We start from the raw sequence: 7549 nt of genomic DNA, 5'->3' as shown, positions 1-7549 counted from the left end.
TTAAAATATTTGGGGATCTGTGACTCATAAATTAGAAAATATTTTATAATATTATGATACTACAATATAAAATATTTATAATTTATGTTATAATTATTTTATTTATTTATAATTATTTTATAATATTATGATATAATGTATTTATAATTTATTATAAATTTTTATAATATTTATAAAATATTATGATATTATAATGCTTGCCTTTAAGAAAATATTTATCATGTGGGTGTTTTTTCTGCATGTATGTTTATGTACTACCAACTTGCCTGGTGCCTACAGAGGCCAGAAGAGGTCATTGGATTCCCTGGAACTGGAGTTACCATGTGACTATCATGTTCTGGAATTGAACCCAGGTCCTCTAGAACAGTAACCAGTGCTCCTAACCTCTGAGCTATCACACCAGCCCCAAATATTTAATATATATGTATGTATATATGTATTTAATATATATAATACTTCATTTTATTTATTATATATGAGTGTTTTGTCTGCATGGGCACCACATGTGTGCCTATTGCTCTCAGATGTCAGAAGAGGGCGTCAGATCCTCTGAAACTAGAGTTACAAGTAGTTGTGAGCCACCATGTGGGTGCTAAGACAGCAGGTGCTGAGGCAGCTCTCCAGCTATAATGCAATGTTTAGAATGATTGTTCTTCAAGCAGGAGGGAAAAATACAGAAAAATTTAAAATAAATCTCTTTGGACACGTCCAACCACTGATAATATGTTTCCTGTGGATTGTTTTAAGTTGGACTTTCCTCTTGATTACAGATCCTCTGTGTGACAGACCTTTAGGTCTTCACGGAGTGTCTTAAATGATCTCCCTTCCCTCCTTATGAAGGACAATTCAGCTCCAGTTTCTAAACTGAGCCCTTCAGCTTTGCCCTGTTAGATTAGCACATTTTATGCTGGAAATCTGTTGTTTCCTCAGGGCCCCTCTATGTGGCGGGCAGTGGCAGTCATTTTGTTCTCCAAAGGACATTTTTTGTTGTAGAAACAGAGATCCCAAATTTCAAAGGTGCTAAGACTGAAGAAAGTATTGAACTCTTTTATTGGAAACTATCTTCCTTTATCTGGACAACACAGGATGAAGGAATCCAAGACTGCACAGTATTTATAGTGTTCACATAGTATGTCATAGTCCTTGTTCTGTTGTAATAAAAAGCATCTGAAGGCCCAGATTGGGTTCAAGTTTGGAGTTTCACCTCCATGGCCACACGGTCTCTAGTCTACACATGTACTTGTGTGCACGGGGGTTGACAGAACGGTTCATTGCATAATTGTGATTTCCAAAGCTTAGTCATCCTGGGATGTTCATCAATATAGGATCAGATAAAATAAATTATAGTAAAGTTGTTCAAAGAAATATTATCATGACAGCTTGTATCAAATCACCCGGGTAAAGCTAGAACTACATTTGTCATAATTCTCTTTTTGTAGGCTTCTGAATTAGATCTTGCCACAAGAGGAGTGAGAGACTGTGTATGTGTGTGTGTGTGTGTGTGTGTGTGTGTGTGTGTGTGTGTGTAATGCTGTGAATGGTACACAGTCCTTTTAAAATAATTTGTTCTGAGAAAGCATTTGTTAGCATTGACTGTCCTTCCTTCCATGTGGTCGGAGCCATTAGGACAGGAACACTCCTATCCTTTCCTCCTCATCTTCCCAGTTCTTCTCCTGAGGGATGCTGCCTTCACGATGGCAGGCAGCTTGCCAGAATCTTGTGGACACTTGCTTGCTTCACATCAGTGATGAGCATGGCTCCAGTTTTACGTCCACAGCATTTGCCTGTGGCTAGTAACTGACCGAGGTTCGGTTTGCTGAGGTGCCCCGGCCACTTTGTCCCCTTCTGAAATGATAGCCATATTCTGTCTCTATAGATTAATTTTACATCTCTCTAACTCTTATCTATGTACAAAATATATTTTAGGGCTAAGGACAGTAGATGAAAATCCTTGGGTATATTTATTACTTGAACATATATTATTTATTTTTCTTAAATAAGAAGTAGAACCACGTAGAACACAGGCCTCAGTGTGCCTTCCTTTACTCAGCAAAAGATTTGTGAGACTTGTTTGTGTTTTACACATCAATTGTTTATTTTTTGATGGCTAAGTAGTATTTTTGGTATTAACCATCCTCTACTTTCCTGTACATGGACATTTGAGTGGCTTCCAACTGGGGCATATTATTCCGTAGATCTTTGAAAATAACGAGCAAGAGATCATTTGAGGTTATAATTATAGTATAGATTGAGTATCCTGTATCTGATTGGGACTTGAGTTTCAGATTTTGGAATATTTTGGATTTAAGAACTTATGCATGGACTTTATGCATTCTTAGTTTTTAAAAAAAATCTAAAAGTTAAAAAATCAATTTTCATGTGTACATGTATGATGTGAGTGTTCAGTGTGAGCACAGGCAGTGTGTTTCACAGCCATGTGTGGAGGTTGAGGACAGAAGGTATTGGTCTTCACCTTCCACCATGTTTAGGATGGCTCTTTGCTCTTGACCACTGCATGTGCCAGCTTAGTTGGCTTGCAAACCCCTGTGGACTCTCCATCCTTGTTTCCGTCACTTCAAGAGAGACGGGATTATAGTCGTCTGTAATATTACATCAGCTTTCCTGTGGATCCTGGGGATTTGTACTCAGGTCCTCATACCTACATGGCAAGTGTTATTCATTCTCTTGTCCTGCCCTGAGCAATCGCCCAGGCCCTAAAATCTGAAACATTGTAAGGCTCACATGATATTAAAAAAATTTCCAACTTTGGAGCATTTCAGGTTTGGGGTTTTTGGATCAAGGATGCCCAGACTTTAATATTGAATTATGCAAAGTTTGAATTTAATTTTCCCAGGGAACTTAACTTCATTACACAAAGAATCACAAATTACACAAGAACTTGATTTAGACTCCCTATACCAACCGTATCTGCAAGAAAGAAAACAGATGAATTTGGTTTTAAATTGCAGGTGAAAAATTCTGCTGAGTTTTCAAGGACACCCAGAGTTACCAAATGAGTCACTTGAAGAATCCAGGAGCAGGAACTTGGTAAGGCAACTTCAGATAGCCAGATAAAGCGTCATACTCTTCAAAACTGTGGGCCATCTAGACCTCTCAAGGAAGTCAGACAAATTCTAAAAGCAATTTTTGAAAGTATGGGAGGGACAGTCAGATAACTCTTGGCCTTTTCCAGAATTCTTAGGAATTCTGGGATGTGATAAAGACACTCTTCTAGAATTAGGGGTGCTGAAATACACCTGCATCTCATGGACCTAGAGTCAAAATGGTCCCTTCTCTTCAATGATCGGTCATTATTCAAGATTTGATTTATTTTTTAACTGTAACTTAGTCATAAAAACTGTGACTTAGAGTGTTCTTTTCTCACGGAAATTCCTATTTGAAACTTTTGTTTAAAAGATGTTTTTAGGGTTCCTCCATGTTCCAGAAACAGCCTCATCTTCTTATGCAGTGCCAACCTCATCCCACAGACAGAATGATGAATGTGGAAGAGAACGGATTTGCACCTGGGCAAATATTGGGCACCTGGTTGCCAGGGTTGGCTTCTCTTCTGTATCTGGCAAAGTGGAGATTGTTGCCATCAATGACCCCTTCATTGACCTCAGCTACATGATCTACATGTTCCAGTATGACTCTACCCATGGCAAGTCAAGGCTGAGAATGGGAAGCTTGTCATTTACAGGAAGCCCATCACCATCTTCCAAGAGCAAGATCCCATTAACATCAAATGGGGTGATTCTGGTGCTGAGAATGTTGTGGAGTCTACTGGTGTCTTCATCACCATGGAGAAGGCCGAGGCCTGTGTGAAGGGTGGGGCCAAAAGGATCATAGTTTCCGCCCCTTCTGCTAATGCCCTCATATCTGTGATGGGTGTGAACCATGAGAAGTATGACAACTCGCTCAAGATTGTCACTGCCTAGGCCCCTGGCCAAGGTCATTCATGACAATTTTTGCATTGTGAAATGACTCATGACTATAGTCCATGCCACCACTGACACTCAGAAGATTGTGGATGATCCCTCTGAAAAGCTGTGGCATGATGGTTGTGGGGCTTCCCAGAACATCATTCCTCCATCGGCTGGTGCTGCCAGGATTGTGGCAAAGGTAATCCCAGAGCTGAATGGGAAGCTCACTGGCATGGTCTTCTATGTTCCTCCCCAGAGCCCTGCATCCCAGTATATCTGTCCTGGATCTGACATCCCACCTGGAGAAACCTACCAAGTATGATGACCTTAAGAAGGTGGTGAAGCAGGCATCTGAGGGCCCACTAAAGGGCATCCTGGGCTACACTGAGGACCAGATTTTCTCCTGCGACTTCAACAGTAACTCCCACTCCTCCAGCTTTGATGTTGGGGCTGGGATTGCTCTCAGTGACAACTTTGTAAAGCTCATTTCCTGGTATGACAATCAATATGGCTACAGCAAGACAGTGGTGAACCTCATGGCCTACATGTCCTCCAAGGGGTAAGAAACCCTGGACCATTCACCGCAGCAAGGACACTGAGAACAAGAGAGAGGCCCTCGGATGCTGAGGAGTCCCTGTCCCCAACACTGAGCATCTCCCTCACAGTTTCCATCCCAGATCTCCCACAATAATGAGAGGGGCCTAGAGAACCCTATTCTCATGAATACCATCAATAAAGTTCAATGCACCCACAAAAAAGATTTTTTTAGGATGTTATTTCTCTTATATTGAATCTACTGTTAATTAGCAGGGGCAGCATAATGAATGAATGAAGAACATATAATTATGTTTCTTAGGATGGTATAATAACATTTTAAAGATGGTTTTATAGACGCTTTTCTCTGATTCCTTTGTGAGATAATTCTTAGTCTGTTAAGTTCAGTTAATTTGCTAATGAAGACTAAAATGCATTTTTCAATAATAGAAATCCTATTATTGAACCGTCCCATGAGGGTGGTTAAAAGTTATGTTATAAAATTAGTTCTTAGGATAGCTATTCAATCAAATGGTGTTGATGAACTTTACAATTTGATCTTAAATATCCATATTAATAAAGTCATTGAAAAGCAATGACATCTGCTACTGTTAAGGAAGTCTCACGGAATACAATTGATTTATTTTAAAATTAATTAATTATTAATTTGGCATTTGGATATTTTTACCGTAAAAGGACATTATCTTAATTGCAGGATATACATAATGTAGAGTAATGGTATGTTAACCAACAGTAAAATTAACCAGGTTCTTTTAATTTAATTAAAACATCTTTAGATAATTTCATATATGAGTACTGTATTTACTTCATTTCTACACATTTCTCTCTTTCCTCCAATTCCTCCTGCGTCTTACCCAATTTCTTTTCTTTGGCTAACAACTCAATTAGACGTAATCTAATCCTGCCCAGTACTGGGAAACTTCATCTGATGACCAGAGATGGTCCGTTGTGTTAGTGTCTCTTCCATTATTTTGGTAACTTCATTTAGATTTCTTTCATCTATACACCATATTCTCTAGGAAGCTACTACTGAATTAGGTTTCCACAGTACCCCTCAATGCCCCTCAAGTTTAGCTTTCTCTCTCTGCATTCCATTCCTATCACCTTTCCCCTCCCCCTCTCTGTTTGATCCCCTCTCTCCAGTCTCTTTCCATCCATTCATAACTATCAGTTTCACTTCCCTTTCCTAGAGAGGTACCCTCTAGTCCCCCACTCTATACCTGACCCCCATGTTCTATGCTTTGTCATTGTCTTCACAGCTAATATCTACACATAAGTGAATACATACCATATATTTTTTTTCTAGATCTTGGTTACCTTTCTGAGGATGAGTTTTTCTAGTTCCATCCATTTATCTGTGAATTTCATGATTTTATTTCTAAGTGGCTGAATAAAAGTCTATTGTATAAATGTACCACATTTTCTTTATCCATTCTTCTGTTGAGGGACATCTAGGTTGTTTCCAGTTTCTGGCTATTATGAATAGAGCAGCAGTGAACACGGTTGAACAGGTGTCTCTGTGGTAGGATGAAGTGTCCCATGAGTGTATGCCTGAGTGCTGTAGCTGGATCAACTCCTGTGTTCCTAGGGAGCTGCTACACTAACTCCCACAGTGGCTGTATGAGCCTGCACCTCCACCAGTAATGAATAAACGTTCTCTTTATTCCACATCCTCACCAACATAAGCTGACATTTGATAACTGTTTTTTTTAAAGCAACTCTTCAGAGAAACTAATCATTTCAAATATACCCTGGCTTCAAAATTTAGCATCCATAATAATTTATTATTCTCAGTCTAGCACTGAACAATTTAATATTGTTGTTACCTATTTATTTATTATTAAATTAGGACTTGTTATTTACCGAATATGACTTACTTTGACATTTTTTTCTTCTAGTAAAAGTGTTAACAGGAGAGAAAGATCAACTCAGTTTCATCCTGATGCTTCTATGTACATAACCCTCTCCCCTTCCATCAGAAGCAGCTTATGAGTCAGCTTTCGTGTTATACACCTGCTGTTTCTTCTCCGCAATGCTGACTGATTTTTTTTTTAAAGTTTGTCTTATTGAAAAAAAAATGTGTGGATCTTAATGCAAAGCATTCTCAATTAAGAATATTCATTAAAATAGATAAATTTCAGTAGGTCAGTTTTCTCAAGAGATTGCCTTTTTATCCTAATGCATGTCTTTAGTCACCTGTGAACTCTTCATTGTTTATCATCATCATCATCACCATCATCATCACCATCATCATCATCATTGTTATTATTATTTCAATAGTCTAAATGACCATACCAAGCTCAGAATAAGTTTTGTGTAAAATCTAATATTTCTTAGGTTACTTTCTTCTTTCAATCAAACTAAGTTTCTACTTCAGTAAAGGACTCAACTGAAGCCTTGGATGCTGTTCAAGAACCAGGAGTTCACCAAATCTTCTGGAATCTTTGTTTTTTTACTCCCCAAGCCTCTAGAATGATAAGGAACAAATAGTGTTGTCTATAAATCGCCTGGCTTGTGGTGTTTTATAATTCCAAGTAGATTAAGTCAATGTCTAACAGTTTGGTGATTTGACTGTAGACTGAAGGAACCATTCAGGGTGCATAATCATAGGAATGTCTTTTCTCATCAGTAGTGCCTATTGTAAAGATTATGGAGCATCAGAATGGTCACTAGAGGGTAGATTCTGCTAGCAGACTGCACGTCTCCTTCCACTCATTTGCTTTGGTAGATGAGATATATTCCTTAGCCTCTTTAGGCCTTACTCTCTTTATATAAATAGTAATAGTTACTATATCCTACAGTTGTTATAACCTTTAAATGAGCTATTATGTGTAAAGTAGAGAGTACAGTGTCTTATGCATAGGAAAAAGCCGTTTTAAGAAACAGTTTAACCTCTAAGATCTTGACATTCAGGTTGTTTGTGGTTAACAGATTAAAACAAAACAAAACAAAGCAAAGATTCCATTCATACTTGGCCCGAAAACTCTATGAGAAATTCCGCATCATAAAATGATGCTAGAGATATGATTCTAGAAAGTTCTCAAGTGGCAGGTGAGTACAAGTGAGAAGTG

General features: G+C 38.4%; 1 pseudogene; it reads left to right on the top strand.

The window, feature by feature from the left end:
* Positions 1 to 3417: 3417 nt before the first annotated feature.
* Positions 3418 to 4486, top strand: LOC114633430 (annotated as a pseudogene).
* The last annotated feature ends 3063 nt before the right edge of the window (positions 4487 to 7549 follow it).

Source organism: Grammomys surdaster, unplaced genomic scaffold (genome assembly GCF_004785775.1).
Source record: "Grammomys surdaster isolate TR1022 unplaced genomic scaffold, NIH_TR_1.0 98, whole genome shotgun sequence".
Classification (NCBI taxonomy): domain Eukaryota; kingdom Metazoa; phylum Chordata; class Mammalia; order Rodentia; family Muridae; genus Grammomys; species Grammomys surdaster.
Note: the sequence above shows the minus strand (reverse complement) of the source record. Positions and strands in the feature narration are given on the sequence as shown.